General features: G+C 44.8%; 1 protein-coding gene across 2 annotated transcripts in view; it reads right to left on the reverse strand.

Moving 5' to 3' along the window:
- The window catches only part of PRICKLE2 (prickle planar cell polarity protein 2), a 363,924-nt gene that overhangs the window by 302,295 nt on the left and 41,975 nt on the right, over positions 1-19,654 (reverse strand). The gene's annotated exons all lie outside the window — the stretch shown is intronic.

Genomic DNA, 19,654 nt, shown 5'->3' on the forward strand with positions numbered 1-19,654 from the left:
GATGCTGACAGTCACATCATGAGAGGGTTAGGAGTGTAAAGGGGGGTGTGCACTGGGTCCTGGGGGAACCAGGAAGAAAGGAGAGGTATCCACTGAGGCCAAGAGGCTGGGAAGGCCTATCATAGAAGGTAACACTTGAATTAAGTCTTAAAGAGAAAGTGGATAGAGAGAGCCTTTGGGGCAGAGAAAATAACTGCATGGAAAATTCAAGGTCAGAGAGGAAATGGCCCCTGAATTCACGGAGTCTTGGCAGTAGGGCATGACTGGGTTGGGGCAGGAAGTGCCAGCAAGGCCCATGACGTGAAGGCACTTGACTGTCTCGGCGGGCTGAGGTCAGTCAGTGGAAGAGGAAAAGAGGGAATGACACATCTCGGCAGGTGTGTGTTCCCCCTTCACGATATTCTAGAAATCTGAATTAGTTTGAAATTCCTTTTGGTTGTACAGAGCTCTGGGGATGGAACCACATGGACCACGGAATGATAACCGTTACCTTTTTGTGTGTGTGGTACGCGGGCCTCACTGTTGTGGCCTCTCCCGTTGCGGAGCACAGGCTCCGGACGCGCAGGCTCAGCGGCCATGGCTCACGGGCCCAGCCGCTCCGCGGCATGTGGGATCTTCCTGGGCCGGGGCACGAATCCGTGTCCCCTCCATCGGCAGGCGGACTCTCAACCACTGCGCCACCAGGGAAGCCCATCATTACCTTTGATTACCTGTTTACATGACTGCCTCTACCAAGAAACCACAGATTCCCCTATCCCCTAGAACAGGAATTTTATTCATTATTATCTTTACATTGAGTCTAGTAAAGGACGTAGCATACAGCAAAAATGTGGCAGATGCTGAATGAATAGAAATGGTCAGCAAACATCTGTTCTTTGAAATATACAAATATTAATTTTTTTTTTTTTTTTTTTTTTTTTTGTGGTATGCGGGCCTCTCACTGCTGTGGCCTCCCCCGTTGCGGAGCACAGGCTCCGGACGCGCAGGCTCAGCGGCCATGGCCCACGGGCCCAGCCGCTCCGCGGCACATGGGATCCTCCCAGACCGGGGCACGAACCCGCATCCCCTGCATCGGCAGGCGGACTCTCAACCACTTGCGCCACCAGGGAGGCCCCAAATATTAATATTAATTACTATATTAATTACTATGTATCAGCCGTCACTATGTGCCGGCTGCTGCGCAAAGCACTTCACATGCATCATCTCATTTAATCACCACACTGGCTCTGTGTGGAGGGACTATATTAGCCTCATTTTATAAACACAGAAAGTGAGGCCCAGAGGGGCAGGTGACTTGCTAGTCAATGGCAGGGTCAGATTTAGAGCCATGGTGCACCATCGCACAGCCCTCCTGCAGCAGGCTGTGGGATAAAAACCGATTGGACTGATTACTGCAACAACAGACATTCACTGATGTAAGAGTGCTGGGCACACAGTAGGTGCACCATGAAATTCTATCTACTGGAGCAGTGATTAAACACCTGCTGTGTGCAGCGTTCTAGGGTATTTTCAAAGATCAATACAGAGCATTCTTTGCCCTGAAGAGCTCCAAGCCTGCTGATGACTTGGGAACTCCTGCAACCATGACTTTGGAAGTGGGGGGAGGGCTGTGGTTTCTGTAGTGAGAGTCAATCTCATTTAGAAAGAGAAAAACTGATTCCTTTGGAGGTTTTTATAGTGGTCCTTTGAGTTATTTTGCCAACTTCACACATCTTTTCCTCTTTTCAGCAATAAATTGACCTTGAATTAGCTTTGGGGTGCCATGCCCTTCTTCTCTCTCTGCTCAAGCAGTTTGGGTGAGGCTGGCCTCACACCCTGATTCTGGGTATGTGACCCAGATCCGGCAAATCCGGGCATTTCATCTGCATGGCCACAGTTCCAGGGGAGGTACACATTCCAACCACAGTCAATCCCAAGATTTTTTTCCTGGAGCTACCCAGAGAGCCAGGGTCTTGGGGGAGTGGGGCAGTATGAGAAGTGGTTTAAAAACAGACTACCATCTGATCCACAAGGGTGGAGACAGTCGGACAGTAGAGCCAAGTGACAGAGAGACTCGTGTCCTAATAATATTCCTTGAGACTCCACATGCAGCCTTGCCTGGGTATTTCAATGTGCTCAACTTAACAAATTCTCGGTTTTGTGCATAAACCAAGTGACTGGTCTCTGTCACTTGCACCCCAGAGTCCAGACAAATATAGTTCCACTCTAAGGAAGAGATGGATAATGGGGAATAGTTACATGTGTTGGATGAAGAGGAGTTGAGGAAAACAGGGAGGGAAAGGTTATGCTCAATTACTCATGAGGGTTCTTTTTATTTGTTGCATCAAGGCACATTCTACAGCATGGCATTAAAACCCCCATTTGAGGGCTTCCCTGGTGGCGCAGTGGTTGAGAGTCCGCCTGCCGATGCAGGGGACAAGGGTTCGTGCCCCGGTCTGGGAAGATTCCACATGCCGCGGAGCGGCTAGGCCTGTGAGCCATGGTCACTGAGCCTGTGCGTCCGGAGCCTGTGCTCCGCAACGGGAGAGGCCACAACAGTGAGAGGCCCGCGTACCGCAAAAAAAAAAAAAAAAAAAATTTGAGTCCTCCATATGCAGCGTTTACTTAATCACTGCTTCTGTGCACTCCAGATTCACATCCTAGGTGACCAGGAGGACTTCGTGCAGCTTGAAAGGAAGATGAACAGGACAGAAATTCATTCATTTAATAAATATTTATGGAGCATCATCATTTATGGAGCACCATCATCTCTGCACAGCACTGAAGTTGACATTTGCTGAAAAATTATCTTATTTACTTCAAAGGGGACTTCAGATATCTTTCAAGTTCATTTTCACTGATCCATAAGGCAGTTAAGATAATAAGGGCACTTCCTGCCGTCTATGCACTAGAAGGATTTTTTTTTTTTTTTTGATTGCTAAGAGTGGTCAATATCTATTTGGAAGTAAAGTATGTGAAAAGGAAGTGTGTGAAAAGGAAGGAGAAAGGGAAACTGATTGGATGACTGAGGAATGCTTTCTGGAAAGAGCAAAGATATCCTTAAGACAGAGTGGGAGAGAGACCATGTTAATACCCAAGTTAGAATGGAGAGGTGGGGCTAGAATGGAGAGGTGGGGCTGAGACGGGTTGTTAGAAATAATACAACTGCCGTGCTCAGTCCAGAGGAGCTAAACCAGATGCCCCAGGGATCAGCCCCCAGGAATGTGCATCCTCTCCGGGTCACCAGGTGGTTCTTCTGCAAACTAAAGTCTCAGGGCCATGACGCGAGACCCTAGGGCCCAGAGAAGCATTCTGCATCCGGACTTTGAGGAAGAGGCAGCAGAGCTCTGCACTTGGCAGACACAGGCCGTCCTATCAATATTCAACGCTGAAATGAACACCTAAGCCCTACGTAGAGTCCAATGGAGTCATCTCGAGGCAGCTGCTCTGAAAGACAGGCCCCGCTGTTTACAAACCTCTTGGAATATAAATTAATGCTACAGCCTAAAGAATTTACGTGCCTGCAGAGATGGCAGAGACAAAGGTAAAAAAATTCCTTAATGAAGTAACGATCTACAGGCTAAAAGTCTTAAGCTCCTAAAATTTTCTCTTTCTTTCTTTCTTTCTTGGCGAATTTTACTTGTTCCAGCAACAGTAAACAAACGAATTAAAACAAACACACCAACCTCTTGCGTCAAAATGCAACAGCTGAGAGGTAGTATTTTATAGTGCAACAGAAATAAATTCCAGTCACATATGTGATTTAAAATTTTCTACCAGCCACATTAAAAAATAAAAACAAGAGAAATTAATTTTAACAATATATTTTAGTTAAACTAGCAGATCCAGAATATCATTGTCATGGGTAATCAATATAAATATAAAAATTTTATTAATGGGATAGTTTACTTCTACTGATCACACTGAGTCTTCAAATTCCCACGTGACTTTGCACTGAGAGCACATCTCAGTTAACATGAATCACATTTCAAGTGGTCAGTAACTGTATGTGGTGAGCACTTAACCATACTGGTCAACACGGGTCTATGGAATGGGGATGGTAAAATTTCAAGTCAAAATCTAACTTTCCACAGGACTTCCCTGATGGTCCAGTGGGTAGGGCTCCGCACGCCCAATGCAGGGGGCCTGGGTTCGATCCCTGGTTGGGGAACTAGATCCCGTATGCATGCTGCAACTAAGAGTCCGAATGCCGCAACTAACAAGTCCACATGCTGCAACTAAAAAAGGATCCTGCCTGCTACAATGAAGATACTGCCTGCCACAGCTAAGACCCGTTGCAGCCAAAATAAATAAATAAGTAAATACATAAATAAATAGAAATAAATCTTAAAAAAAAACCCAAAACCTAAATTTCTTAACAAGAATTCTGAGATGAATGTATTTGAGGAAAAAGAAAATGAAAGCAATGAAACTACGTAGCAACATCACTGAAGAACCAACTAGTATTCACACAGATATTTTCTATATTACATTTTTTAAAAGGCTATAAAAATCATGTCCATCGTACGTGGAAAGAAACTAGACTAACACCCATCTCCCTCTTTCCACGGATTAACAGAATCAAAGTCTTCCACACACTTTCCTCATATCTTATATTTCAAGTTCCACTTGAATTTGATGCATTATCTCCTGGGCAGAAGTCAAGTTGTCTTGGAAATGGAAATGGAAAACTTCAAGTCATTGAACAGGTAAAACAGAATCAAGCCTCATGGAACAGGGTGAAAAATGTTCTGTCCCTCAAACACAGAAGATCAGAAGAGAATCAGAGCCTGACATGCTGGGGCTAGAATCCTGCCTTAGCCTTCTGTGGCTAAGTGATGATTTCAGGCAAGTCACTTAATTTCTTAGTGCCTCAGTTTCCTCACTTCTAGAATCAGGACAATCACTGTACCTACTTCAGGCCAATTTCATGAGCTACTGCTTGTAAACATTTCCAATGATGCACGGGGGCTCACGTGCATGATGTCCACATGCCATGAGGCACAGGGTAAGTACTTAATACAGGGTAAATGACATTATCAACATTTTATTAAAAGCATTCATGGAGAACTTATTACCAGGGCCAGGACTGAGTGAGGCACTCCCTTCGACGCAAAATTTAAGAGGGTACCACAAAACTTGGCGATGCAGAAAAATTATGTTTCAATGCAATGTTTGTAAGAATCACATTTAATGCAAAACAGTGGACAAGGAACAAAGCACCTACATTTTATTGGGCTGGCCAAAAAGTTCGTTCGGGTTTTCCTGAATAAAATAAAAACAAGGTCAGTGGCACTGATTTTTTTTCCCCTTTTGTCTCAGGCTCCAGCATGGCTCTGGCACAGTGCTGTTAATGTCCAGTCTTTATTGATAATTAATTGAATTTATCCCAAATTTTGATATTTTGTTCATGGGCCAGGAGGGTGGAGGGAGATCCCCAACCCTGGGTCCTTGAACTCGGGGGGCGAGCCCTTGGTCACCTAGTGCCTCGTGTCACCATGGGGCATGACAAGGAGAGCAGAATCCCAGGACAAGAGTCTATAGAACTGAATCTAGGGGCCAGCTGCCTGGAAACAATAAACGTTGTATATTTCACATGATAAGGGGCCTTCCTGAAGGCGCATCCATCCGTCAACCTCCAAAAAGAGTGAGAGGCACCAGGCAAAGGCTTGAGTGAGCAGTCAATCCTACCTCGTCATGAGGAATTTTATTTTTTCCCCCTATTCCCTGGAGGCCTCCTTACACGATAGGCCTGTCTGAAGAGACCTGCCTTCCCTTCCCTTTCCTTTTTAACAACAGCAGAGATGAGATGCGGCAGAACCTGAATCGCCTCCAGAGACGATTTAAATGGCAAATAAATACAGTATGTGGGAGTAATCAAAGTCAGCAAGATGCAAGCCCCACTTCGAGCCCAGATTATTTTAAAGCATGAGCAGAACTGTCAATGAACTGTACAAGAAAGATGGGTGCAAAAAGCAAAGACAAAACCCCACCACCAGCCTGGCATCGTGAGGATGCAAAGATATTTTACATGCTTTCTCACTGGAGCTGAATCTTTGACCCACAGGGAGGCCTTGCCTCCATGGCCCTCGACTCAGTCTGAAGTTTCAGCAACGTAACTTTGCTACACTCATGCTTCAGAGATTGAACGTCATCAGAAAGCTGCTAAATACATACATAAAAATATTCTTTCCACAGATCTGGGCCTTTTACAGTTCATTTCAGAAGGCTCAACTGCATTTTCCCTTTCAGTGCTGGGAAAATGTCTTTTTCCTACTGGCTCTACATCTGATACTTCAAAGGAAAATAAAGGCAATTCCATAGAACATCCAAGGATGTGTTTCAGCAATATGGTTGCCTCACTCTGTCTGCCGTCAGACTCGGTCTGGGCTCTTTTGGCCTACGGAATTCTGGGAGGTGTGATGTTTTCTTCGTTGACTATACAACTGTCCTTGGTCTAATTACTGCTCGCTAGTTGTTTCCCATGTAGGCTTAAGTGTCACCATGAGCCCTACATCCGAAGAACAAAACCACAGTTTGTGAGGACTCCAGCTCAGAATCCAGCTCTTAATCCAAGTAAGGTGACCAGCTTCCATCTGCGGCCTTTCAATGAAGTCAGTACAAGCTCATCAGGATCCGATCACCTCAATCATCTTTAAAAAATGCTCTTTTCAACGTCCTAAGCATGAAGAAAAACAATTGATTTCAAGAGTTTGGATTATTTAACTCTTAGGCACTGAAAGAAAACTCAAATTCCCTCTTGTATGGGGCCACTATTAAAGAATGACATATTAACACTTTTCTGTATGAAATGCCCTTCATATCAGTTTAGCGTCCAGAATGAAATGTTTTAATTTTCATTTAACTATTCACAATAACATATTATTGTAACATAGTACAAGAGACACACACAGTCCAAGCTATAGAGGAAAAGCTTTGGCAGAGAGAAGTGAAATTTTACCCCGAAGTATGAAGAGTCGAGAGTGCAACTAAATAGGGCACCTAGATCGTTTCCTTCTAGTCATACATTCTACACTTTCATCCATGCTTCTCGGAAGGGGCTTCATGTATATTTTTTTGAGAAGTTAATAGAGGGAAGGGGAGGGGAAGGGGAAGAGTGGATCTATGGCCAAGTAGGTTTAGCAAAATGTACTAGACCCCCCTCTAGAAAATATGTGACACATGTTACTATATTAAAAGTTCTAAGTCTTGCAATAAACAATGAAAACAAATGGATACACCCTGACCTCTTTGACATAGTGTAGTTCGAGGCTGTCCGAGTAGTGGAAGCCTTTCCACTTGCACATTTATACCATCTCTGTCACATCCCAATTGGAATTTTCCCACGGAGGTGATCTCAAATAGGCTCCTACAGATGCATCGTGTAAAAAGAAAACCATCTATAGCAAGCCCCCTTTCCCAATGGAACAATTACTTCTTCTAACTTTTGAGTCTCTAAGCCTCAGTTTCCTCAACAGGAAAATGAGGATAATAAATTTTATTCTCCTAAGGATGCTATGAGGATTAGAGGGGATAATCCAATCAAAACATTTGGCATGTTAAATGGCAGACAGTTGGCCCTCAGTAAAAATTAGCTGCTGGTCACAGGGAACTCTACTCAATATTCTGTAATGGCCTATATGGGAAAAGAATGTAAAAAAGAGTGGATACATGCATATGTATAACTGATTCGTTTTTCTGTACACCTGAAACTAACACAACATTGTAAATTAACTACTGTCCAATAAAAAATTTTTTAAAAATTATCTGCTGTTGCTGCTACTATTACTGTCCATATATTCTGAACTCTCACCCAGGTTCATCATAACCACAAAAGCATGTGCCTGGCTGGATGTACACTGTGCTTTCAGCTGTCCCCAGAGATCCAGCCAGGCATAGGACTGGCCCCTGTCTCTCCGTCTACCTTCCCTTCCCTATCAGTCTACCCTCCCTTCTCCACCCTGAGTTGCATCTCCTTTCCTATCCAATACCACTTCCTGTGTACAAACCTCCCAGCGACCCCTATTTCCCTCTGGTCCTCCAAAGCCTTCTGTAGGGACTTTGGAAAGAGAGCTCAAGACATGGCTTAGAACCACATGAGAACAGGAGGCAAGGATCCAGAATGAGCCTCTCGGGCTTCCCTGGTGGCGCAGTGGTTGAGAGTCCGCCTGCCAATGCAGGGGACACGGGTTCGTGCCCCGGTCCGGGAAGATCCCACATGCCGCGGAGCGGCTGGGCCCGTGAGCCATGGCCGCTGAACCTGCGCGTCCGGAGCCTGTGCTCCGCAACGGGAGAGGCCACAGCGGTGAGAGGCCTGCGTACGGCAAAAAAACAAACAAACAAAAAACAGAATGAGCCTCTCCCAGTTTCAAAAGAGGAACTAATTGAGGGATATTATATTTCAAAGGGAGCACTCTCCATTCTGCTCACCAACACTTTCCTTTTTACTGAGGCTTTGATTTGTGACTAAATAATTATCTGTTTAAAAACTCTTCCTGGGCAGAGTTTCAACCCGACAAGTCAATAAAGATCTGATTTGACTAAAATTACCAAGTCTTACAGGCACAAATTTCTCTTCCTCCGTAAGGCAGTTGAAAATTCGTTTTTTTCACCTAAAGCCATGAACGAAGATGACTGAATGACTTACAACTCAACAAGTGTTTGCTAAACAGTCCATTTTGCTGTTCTGTTGTCTCAGACACATTTTTCTTTCAAATGCTAATACCTCTTTAGGGGTTATGATTGGGAGAAATACCCCTTTTCATGTTCTTATTTGGGTTGTTGATGATTATCAAATGGATTCAAAGGCATCCATTTCCACCATGCTGTACTCAAAAGCCATCTTAAACCAGTGAACAGAAATCAAACACATTCATACATGTATAGCATCCTTTGTGCAAACACGGAGCACTGTGCAAAAACATTCTTACTAAGTTGGAGGTAACAAGAACAGATATCAAAGCAATTATAATATTAGACACACAAAAGCCAGCAGACATCTGAGGCTGCCAGGTTCTCAAGACCAAAAAGTAAATTTGCCAAAGAAAACCAAAGGAAAATCTCAAAAGGTAGCAATTCGTAAAATGAGGATGTCCATCAGCTTCAGTAAGCTCTGTGCATGTATGTCCATGACCACAGAAGGCTACGTCAGACAAATGTTAGAGGTTTGTCTTGAAACCACAGAAACAAAAATACTAAGCATCAGGGCTGGGAGGAGATTCCCAGAGAGCCAGCCCGGTGTAAGTGATCTGGTTCAAAGGAGAGTGGAGCCACCTTTAAAAAGACACCACATGAGCTTGTAGTTGTATAAAAGGAGAAAGAGCATAACTGGTAGTTGATGGAGGGAAAAAACCACTTTACGTTTTGGCTTCAAAACTTATTACATCCTTATTAAATGTGTTTATAAGGTTTGCCTTGGGGTAAATGGATATACTTTTTCTAAAAGCAGCTAGGTCCAACCTGTGGGCCACTAACAGTGCTTAATGAAGACACATAATGGACCTGGAGAATATGGCAAGGTACATGGCGGGAGGGGAGACTTGGCACGGGGCTTAGAATTTGGTGACCTGGGCAGTCTTCTCCTGCCTGGAAAAGGAGGGTCACAAGGACTGACACATAAGGCTGCCTCTGGGTAGTAAGCACGAACCACCATACCTATGGTTAAAATATTGAAATACTTGGCAAATAACCACTTCTCCAGCAACTTCCCTGAGGCAGCCCAACCAACAACAAAGGGTTAATTCATAGCACCAGAGCGGGGGCCCAAAGGCCCATTTCCAATGCTATGGCCAGTACTGGTTGTGAAGTCTGGCTATCTGTGCCATAGCATTTATTAAATATTGTGAATATCTTTTCTGTTTACATGACATTTCTCTATTTTATTCTAACTGTGAAAAGAAGTTAAACCCATCATCTGGGTCCTAAAGGGGTAATTACTGGTTTACAAGATCCCAGGTAAATGAGATAAAGGTCTACTCTTTCTAGAGCAAGATGGAAGGGGAATTCCCTGCCCAGGCTTCTGCTGCCTGATGCTTTGAAGCCAGAGGTGTTTCTACACCCTGGTAGGTCTACAAATGTTAGCTTTTAAGGGGCAAGAATTGCATCTTACTCCTCACTGTGCTTCTAGCCCACTCCCTGGCCCAGTGGAACTGCTGGGTCTAAGCTAAAGGAAATAGTGCAGGGGTGCTACCCGTCAGGCTTAAAGAAAGGCAAGGATGACTGTGAGTCCCAAGCTAAATGTTCATTGATTATTTTTATTAAGAAGGCTTTTCTACTTTAAATTTGACTCTGCAATGTGCTTATAAAACACCGTTAATGTTTCTGTTCGGCTAATCACACCGTGGTTCTCCAGCAAGGACAGGATCGCTGTACTTTCCACCACCACCCTCCCACCAGGACATCCAGCAATGGGTGGGGGCATTTCTGGTGCTATGTGCATTTAGTAGGTGAAGGACAAGGATACTGTCTGTATGTGTAATTCAGTCCTACACCATGAAGAATCGACCCAACCCAAGATGCCTGGAGCTCCCAAGTGGAGAAACACAGATTCACTAATGAACCTTATTTTTCTAGAAAGTGGCTATTTGAAGTGACACTGTCCCCAATTCCCTCACTCTGTTACCTGTATCTGTACATCTCTGCCATCTGATCACCGTCCTGGTGTTGCCAGTCTCTAAATTATAGTCCTCATGGACAAGCATTGGTAAGTCACCTCCTAATCATTTGTCCTGCAAATCCATGCCTGTAAAGATGGCATCCAGGAGTGCTCATCAAAATATTGAGTCACCAGCACCAGCCAATCGAACTAGACGTTGGCATAACTTGAGGGGCTAGGCCCTTCTCTTGAGTGCTGGGTATCAGCTCTGTGGATGGTCCCCACTTGGTGAAAGGCAAGATGTAAAGTGTGGAGTTACGTGACAGTCGTAGGTGAGGGCTCAGGGAAATAACATGCTCAAAGGAGATTTCTATAAGGCTTTCACATGGTACATGATGGTAACCATGGGAAGACCCCTCAGCTAAAGAGTGAGGTTGCTGGGCCATACAGTAATGCTGCATCACTTAGAACTTTTGGGTCTAACCTGGTTTAGCATTAGGGTCTGAGGGAGGGTGAAAAGAGTCCTTTGTACTTCAATGGCAGAAGGGATAAAAATTAAATGATGGTAGTCACCATCATTTATTAAGAACCCTTAGCATATTATTACCTTAAGTGACCTTTTCATGAACCTTCTGAAGTAGGAATTATCTTCCCATTTTACGGAGGAGAAAATCAAGACCCACAGAAAGACAAATACCATATGATATCAATTATATGTGGAATCTAAAATGAACTTATCCATGAAACAGACACCGACTCACAGACATAGAGAACAGACTTGTGGTTGCCAAGGCGGAGGGGGAGTGGGGGAGGGATGGACTGAGAGTTTGGGGTTAGCAGATGCAAACTATTATATACAGAATGGATAAACAACAAGATGCTACTGTATAGCACAGGGAACTATAGTCAACATCTTGTGATAAACCATAATGGACTAGAATAAGAAAAAGAATGTGTATATATAACTGAATCACTTTACTGTACAGCAGAAATTAACACATTATAAATCAACTATACTTCAATAAAATAAATTTAAAAAAAAGAAAATCAAGACCCAGAAAGCAACACACCTTTCCCAAAACCACACCATAAATAAGCAGCAACATCTGAGATTAGAAGCCAGATGTGTTCAAATCTACAGGTTATGACCTTTTTTTTTTTTTTTTTTTTTGCAGTATGCAGGCCTCTCACTGTTGTGGCCTCTCCCATTGCGGAGCACAGGCTCCGGACGCACAGGCTCAGCGGCCATGGCTCACGGGCCCAGCCGCTCCGCGGCATGTGGGATCTCCCCAGACTGGGGCACGAACCCGTGTCCCCTGCATCGGCAGGAGGACTCTCAACCACTGCGCCACCAGGGAAGCCCTATGACCTTTTATGAATACTGAAAAGACATGGAAGAAACAAAGGTAGGACCAGGAAGAGAAAGCAGGAGAAGGAGCTGAGGATGTCCTCTGCGACACAATTTATATCTTCCGAATATAGGAGTAAAATGTTAACAGGTCCAAGAAATAAAGTAAGGCTTTCTCCTCTATATTCATTCCCAAGTAAATTCTGACCTTTTTTTGTGCAAAGCCCAAAGGAAGCGACACTTTCCTCGCCAACCTCTTCCTGAACCACACACCCAGACAGATCTATACCTTCTCAGAATTCCTTAAAGACCCAAAGTCTCTGTCACATAAACTATCACTGTCAACATCTCACCCATCCTTCAAAAGCCACCTTCTCCTTAGAGACCCTCCTTAGATCTTCCCTGCTCTGCCCATGCTGTGCCTTTGTATGGCCCTCAGCCTTTCCCAGCGGCAGCGGTACTCTGGTTAGTTAGCTGTGTCCTTGCCTTGACTTCCACGGGGACTGCGACTTTCTCATAAACTCTCCATTCAAATATTTTCATACAGATTCTCTTTCGGAGACTTATGTCTGCATGTATAACTTATACTATTAAAGTATAAATTTCAGCATCAGCATTACCACCATCACTCACATACTACTAGCCGTGGACAGTATGCCAGGCGCAATGCTGAATCCTTTAGGTCTAATCAAATAATTCTCATCCCGAAGCGTTGTTTTTTTTTTTAATTGCCCTCTACACATGTGAAAACTGAAGCCTCCCTCAAAAGATAACATAACTTATCCAGTATCATACATGCCTTCTCTTTTTGCAGTCTCTGAAGTATAGACATCCATCGAGGAAAACATTCAGCACCTTGTAAATCCTTAATGGTACACCATTCATGCATTCATTCAATCATTTATTCATTCACTCCTGGGGTCCTACTATATGCCAGACAGTTCATGAACAAAAAGAATAGGGCCCATGGGCTTCCCTGGTGGCGCGGTGGTTGGGAGTCCGCCTGCCGATGCAGGGGACACGGGTTCGTGCCCCGATCCCGGAGGATCCCACATGCCGCGGAGCGGCTGGGCCCGCGAGCCATGGCCGCGGAGCCTGTGTGTCCGGAGCCTGTGCTCCGCAACGGGAGAGGCCACAGCAGTGAGAGGCCCGCGTACAGCAAAAAAAAAAAAAAAAAAAAAAAAGAATAGGGCCCACTTGCTGCCCTCAGAAGAATCACAGGCTAGCGGGAGAACCCCTTTTCCCTCCCAAATAGGCCCCCAGGATATAACGAGGGAAGTGCAATCATGGTGGAATGCCTGGGTTCCTGAACAGCTCTGGGAAGAGGCATCAGAGGCAGGTGGAGCCTGGTGGTCTTGAGTGTCCGCCCCTGCCAGGGTCCCTGGCAATGGAGCCCCAGGAGCATCACCCCCACCAGCCACCATGACCTCTGAGGTCTCGCACCGTGGTGATCTGAGGACTGGGGTCTCATTACTCTGAGTACTTATCAGCAGAACGTGGTAAGGAAACAAAGTCCCCTTCCCTCCCCCTTCCTCATTTGTACAGATGATTGTTCGTGGCACTTACAAGCAGCTTCAAATGAGTACACAGGTTTTATTTCCCAACAGACGTTAAATAGCGACATCCTGCCATGAGCTGACAATCTGGTTGGCGCTCCTGAGGACGTGTCAGCTTGCAGAGACATTCTCTTTCTAACATCAAGTCTATTTGGAACATAAAAATTTTAAAAGACAAAAATCCCAACATTTTCCTCATGGAAAAATCGACCACCAGAAAAGAGCGTTTCCGCCCTGCCTGGGTGTATCAGTGATCTACCGGCATCTCTTCCCCAGGCGTCTGTGGAAGTCAACCCTAAACGGGGTTCCCTTGTGTATCTGGGGGGTGGCTGATTTAGGACGAGTGTGTCTGGTCTACCCCACTCTACTTTATGTGCTTCTCATTTGTTTCCTGGACCGGGAGGCTAAGCAGGTGCATCTTTCTCGGGAAGAGGACAGAGAAGAGCAAGAGCAGAAACACGCGTGCACTTTTTTAAGCCTCTGTTTGCCCCAGGGTTCCTGACATCCCATTGGCCAAATCAGTCCCACGGCTGAGCGCAGGGTGTGCGGAGGAGAGCACCACATATAGCAGGGAGGGAAGACGGAGGGAAGAATCAGAGCCACTGAGGTCATCAGTGACCACACTGGTCCTGGTCGCTCAGACACACAGGAGTAACATTTTCTGAGCCCCAAGTGAGAAACACATCCTGCGAAGAGTGGTCCAAATGGCAAAAGCTGGACATTTTGCAGACATTTTTTTTCCCCCCTGCGGTACGTGGGCCTCTCACTACTGTGGCCTCTCCCGTTGCGGAGCACAGGCTCCAGACGTACAGGCTCAGCGGCCATGGCTCACGGGCCCAGCCACTCCGCTGCATGTGCGATCCTCCCGGACCGGGGCACAAACCCGTGTCCCCTGCATCGGTAGGCAGACTCCCAACCACGGCGCCACCAGGGAAGCCCTTGCAGACATTTTTGATGGTGTATTCCAGGTAATTCATGAATCACCTGGGAGACTATTTATAAACTGTTCTGAGAACCAGGAGGGATAGTCACCAACAAATAGAGATACCAAAGCGCTCTGAACAAAGGTCGGATGTTTCTGGCAGACCTAGAACCAAGTGTAGTATTTACTGTCTAGAACAACAACAGTAATTGCAATAATGGCGAACACTCATTCAGCGATGACTATGCCTTGGGCTCTCTGTTAAGTGCTTTCTATGAATTATTCTTCTTAATTTTTAAAATAAACCATGCAATAGATATTATGAGGATGCCTATTTTACAGATGTGGAAACTGAGGCCAGCAGTTTCACAACTGGGCTAAGAGTCCACAAAAAGTAAAAGGAAAAGCCAGGACTTGATCCCAGGTCTGTGTGGTCCCACAGCCACAGATCACATTTTTTACCACTACCATGTACCATCCCTCTCTTCATTCAGGTGAGCCTCGGTGGCCTTGTCATATGCCCGATTTATAAATAACCCTCAGAGCTTCTGAATCTTCTTTTGTTCCTGACAGGAAGACTATTCTGTCTAAAAACGCCTACATTTTACTCGATGCCTGGCTAGTCTAATTTAGTGTTTCTTCCATTTGTATATTAACTAAGACAGTTTCTAGGGCGAACACAGGATAAGACACAATATGCAAGGGCTGATTGGCTACCGCCAATCTCTGAATCTAGACTGTGCAGGGAGGAAATCAATAAAGCTCCAAGAAGCAGAAAGGGGAAGGAAAAAAGCCCAGCACTTGGCTTGGTTCCTTTCCTGTAAAGTGAGACTATTCTGTGATTATATTCAAAATACTAAACTTATTCTAAATTGATATAAGAATGCACACCGAAATTCCAAACTGCATTTCCTTTCATTCTCTCCATAACATATGTGTGCATAAAAGTGAACGGCTGGTCAGAAATTGCTAACTAATATAGGCTGTACCATGGATTGTGTTTCAAATTGTTCTAAAATTTTCCAAATCATTTGTTGATTTTCAGGTTTGTTGGCACACTCTTTTGTTTCATGCACTCGCCAGAAGTAAACGATGCCTGCATCTGATCCATCGATGATACAAGGTCTTTCAAGGACATCCTCATGACAGTAATAGTCGTGAGGGCCCCTTGTTGGCTTCCAGCACCTTGTTGTAGCCAGAGGGAGGCCCAGATGCTGCTGGTTCACCTTGGCCAGTGAATGGGTGTCAGCTCTTCCCACATACCCTGGACCTAGAGACCTTGAACTTGGCCTCTGCTGACAATGCCACCAGTACCCACCCCTGCCTCCTTCTCTGAAGCCTGGCCAGGGCTGAAGCAGGTGCCACAAGGGTCCCACCTTGGTCCATTCAGCTGCCCCCAGAACCTGGCACCACTCCTGGCCTCCTTCACCACCATACTGGTTTGGTGCCAATGTCAATCAACAGTGTAACCACAGTCCAGCTATTCTGGTACCTAATGACTAAATTTCAGTCCTGAGAAACACTTGGTTTTGCACCCTCTATGGATTCCTGTGATGTTTAAACGAGCTACTGTATGGGAAGATGGCTTCCAAAACGAAGAGTATATATTGCTTAAAAAATGCTTTAGGGTACCTTTTCCTCCACTGAATGTACACTTGCTAAAGTAAGGGAAGTCCGAATATTAGTCCTTCATTCTCTTGCTTTCTGTTCACTAATTCCAGAAAGCAATCTGTAAGGCATGTAGAAGAATCCAAGAAGGCTGCTTGTCAGCAGATTGCTGTGCTGGGCAGAGCTCAAATAATTAATACAATGGGGTGAAAACAGCCCTTCCTGGCCAACAGGCATCCTAAAACCACCTAATAATGGCAGCGGTCCCAGCATGGGGGTCTGTGTAATAAACTTTCACTGGATGTAGACAGTGCTAAGACCTCCACTCGTTTGTGCTGTCCCAGAACAAATGGGGATCTCCACAGTACAACAGTCAGACTGTACCTGGCTAGGCCTTTGAAGTTCATGTGGGTAAAGAGACAGATATAGAATGGTGGCAGGGACTTCCCTGGTGGTCCAGTGGCTAAGACCCCGCGCTCCCAATGCAGCGGGCCCGGGTTCCATCCCTGGTCAGGAACTAGATCCCACATGCATGCCGCAACTAAGAATCTGCAGGCCTCAACTGAGAGTCCGCACACCGCAAGGAAGATCTGGCGCAGCCAAAATAAATAAATATATTTTTAAAAAGCATGAAAATAGTGGTAAGTAGTGGTAACTATATTAGAACTGTATTAGAAACAGACCAATAGGAATATGTACAGAGAGGTGGGCAGGGGAGAAGGAAAGGTGGGGAAGGGAGAGAGGGAGAGAGGGGGAGGGGGGAGAGGGGAGAGGGGGAGAGGGGGAGAGGGGGAGGGAGAGGGGGAGAGGGGGAGGGAGGGGGGAGAGGGAGGGGGAGAGAGGGAGAGGGAGAGAGATTACAGACATAACTCAGGGATACTGCAGGTTCAGTTCCAGACCACTGCAATAAAGCAAGTATCATAACAAAGTGAGTGGCACAGATATTTTTGGTTTCCCAGTGCATGATAAAAGTTATGTTTACACTATCCTGTAGTCTATTAAGTGTGCAACAGCATTATGTCTAAAAAAATGTACATACCTTAATTAAAGAATATTTAGTTGCTAAGATGCTAACCATCATCTGAGCCTTCCCCCAGTTATACTCTTTTTGCTGGTGGAGGGTTTGAAAGATTTGGAGACTTACCAAAATATGACACACACACAAGAAGTGAGCCAATGCTGCTGGAAAAATGGCCCCAACAGACTTACTCAACACAGGGTTGCCACAAACCTTCAATCTGTGAAAAATGTAATATCTGAGAAGCACAGTAAAATGAAGTATGCCTACATAAGGAACTGGCTCACACAATTATGGAAGCTGAGAAGTTCAAAATCTGCAGGGTGGACCAGTGGAGCAGGACCCAGGGAGGGCCCATGTTCCAGTCTGAAGGTCGTCAGGCAGAAAGAGCTGAGCTGATGTTGCAGATGCAATCCGAAGGTAGTCAGCTGGAGCTTTCTCTCTTACTTAAGGAAGGACTGGTCTTTTTGTTCTCTACAGGCCTGCAGCTGATTAGATGAGGCCCACCCACATTAGGGAGAGCAATCTGCTTTATTCACGTCTGATTTAAATGTTAATCTCATTCAAAAACATCCTTGCAGAAACACCCAGAATAATGTTTAACCAACTTTCTGGGCATCCCATGGCCCCATCCAGTTGACACATAATATCAACCATCACAAGTTATGTATGCAGTGGAGTTAACCACATTTCATGCACAGTTTAACAGTCACTGATTCTGTATTGGCCTAGAAGTTCTCAGGTTCCATGAGTCAAGAAAAGTCCAGAAGGTTTGAGAATCCTGGATATTTTCCAGAGATAGATTTTTCTAGCACATGGAAAACTCCGCTAAAAGGGGTAGGGCGTTGCGAGAATAAAGAAAAGCCACAGGGGGGAAACCATTAACAGATAATGAATCATCATCTCAGCTTAGCAGCTCCTGCTGTTTCCTCTGACAAAATAGCATCTTGGCCGGGCAAGGTTATTTGGGAGGGGAGAATTCACTTGTAAAAAGCTGGAACCAGGACTTTTAGCAGTGCTTCTGTACATATGTGTGCACACATGTGTGTGTGTTAAACTCCACTAATAGAATATTTATCTAAGGACACATTTTCCCCTTCTCTAATTCCTTCACTGACTTCTCTTCCCTTATAAATCCTCTAAACACTGCAAAGCCTCAAACCTTGGGTAAGCCCTCTGCACTACATCCATTCTCTCCTTAACTGATCTCAATCACAGATTTAAATACCATCAAGATGCTGATAACTCCTGAATTTATTTTTTCCCAGCCCAGACCTTCCCTGCCAGTTTCTTACAGTAAAGCTTAATATATCCACCAATAAAAAGCATCTCACTGGTACCTATAAGTTTTCTCTCTCTCTCTTTAAAATGATTCCTTCTAGTCACACGATTTGTAACCCCCCCCAGAAAACATTACATGGATCACCCCTGCCTTTTATAACGTGCATGGCCCAGTTCAGATGCAACCAAGGTTACCCCACTCTTACTTAAGAACCACTTAGTGTGACTTTTTCTCTCTTATCTCCACCCCATCCCTCCTAAGTAGCACCCAGCACCCAGGGCCTGGTTAGAGGTTAGGTAAGAAACTAACTCAGTTACAGATATGAAAGAATATAAAACCATTAGAACAGACTCAAAGTAAGACTTCTGACAGTTGGCTGATGCTTCAGAGAATGAAACTTCCATCTAAGAAGACTGGCCACTGAAAGTTGTTTCCTTTTTGATAATTTTTTTTAAGGAAGAAGGGCAAGTCAGGATTTTTTGCTAAATTTTTGTCAGGAAAAATAAAACGAGAGTCACCTCTTTTGCATAATTCAATATGCTAACACTCTGCTTCTGCATTTCATGAAGGAGCCAAAGCAGATGCTAAGTGGCCAAGCTTTCAGAACCTCTCATGCAGTTCCCATTTTAACATTACCCAGGAACTAAGGCAGGTTACTGCTAAAATTGGACGGACCAGGCTCAGCATTTCAACATTTATGGTTGTTAAACTAAACCGACGCTGGGTTCCCAACGCGCCGTAGGCTCAGCTCAGGAAATTTTAAACAAATGGCAAAAGCACAGCCCTAGTTCCCTGTCAGTTACAAATAACACCCCTGCCCCCGCACAATAAAGATTTCCCATTTTCATGATAAGTCTTGCTTCAGTGCTTTTGATTTGATTTTTGTCTGGAACCTAGAGGAAATAGGGCTCTTGGAAGTTATTTACTCTAATGCCTTTGTTTCAGAGAAGAGCAAGGTAAAGCCCGGAGGAATCCAGTGACTTGCTCAAGGTGACCCAGCAATTCCCTGCATCTCAGCACCTCCATCTTCCTACGCAGAAAATGGCAATAACAAACCTATCTGCCTTATGGGGTTTTGTGACTATTAAATGAAATACTGCATAAGACAGACTCAGCAGAGTGAGTGCCTGGCACATGAAAGAAAAACAGATGTCTGGCGTTAATAATCCTCTCCAGGCTAATCCTTTGAGCAGGGGGCTGTTAAAGATAGTCTGATAAAATCAGCAAGGCTGGCTGCACTGTGTTCAAATGTCCCTACCACTTTGTATATTTGATTTAAAAAGAATAACAAAACAAAAACAAATAAACAAAACCCAGAAAACCTACTCTAAAATTAACCCCCTGCTG

Source organism: Mesoplodon densirostris, chromosome 10, assembly GCF_025265405.1.
Source record: "Mesoplodon densirostris isolate mMesDen1 chromosome 10, mMesDen1 primary haplotype, whole genome shotgun sequence".
Lineage (NCBI taxonomy): Eukaryota > Metazoa > Chordata > Mammalia > Artiodactyla > Ziphiidae > Mesoplodon > Mesoplodon densirostris.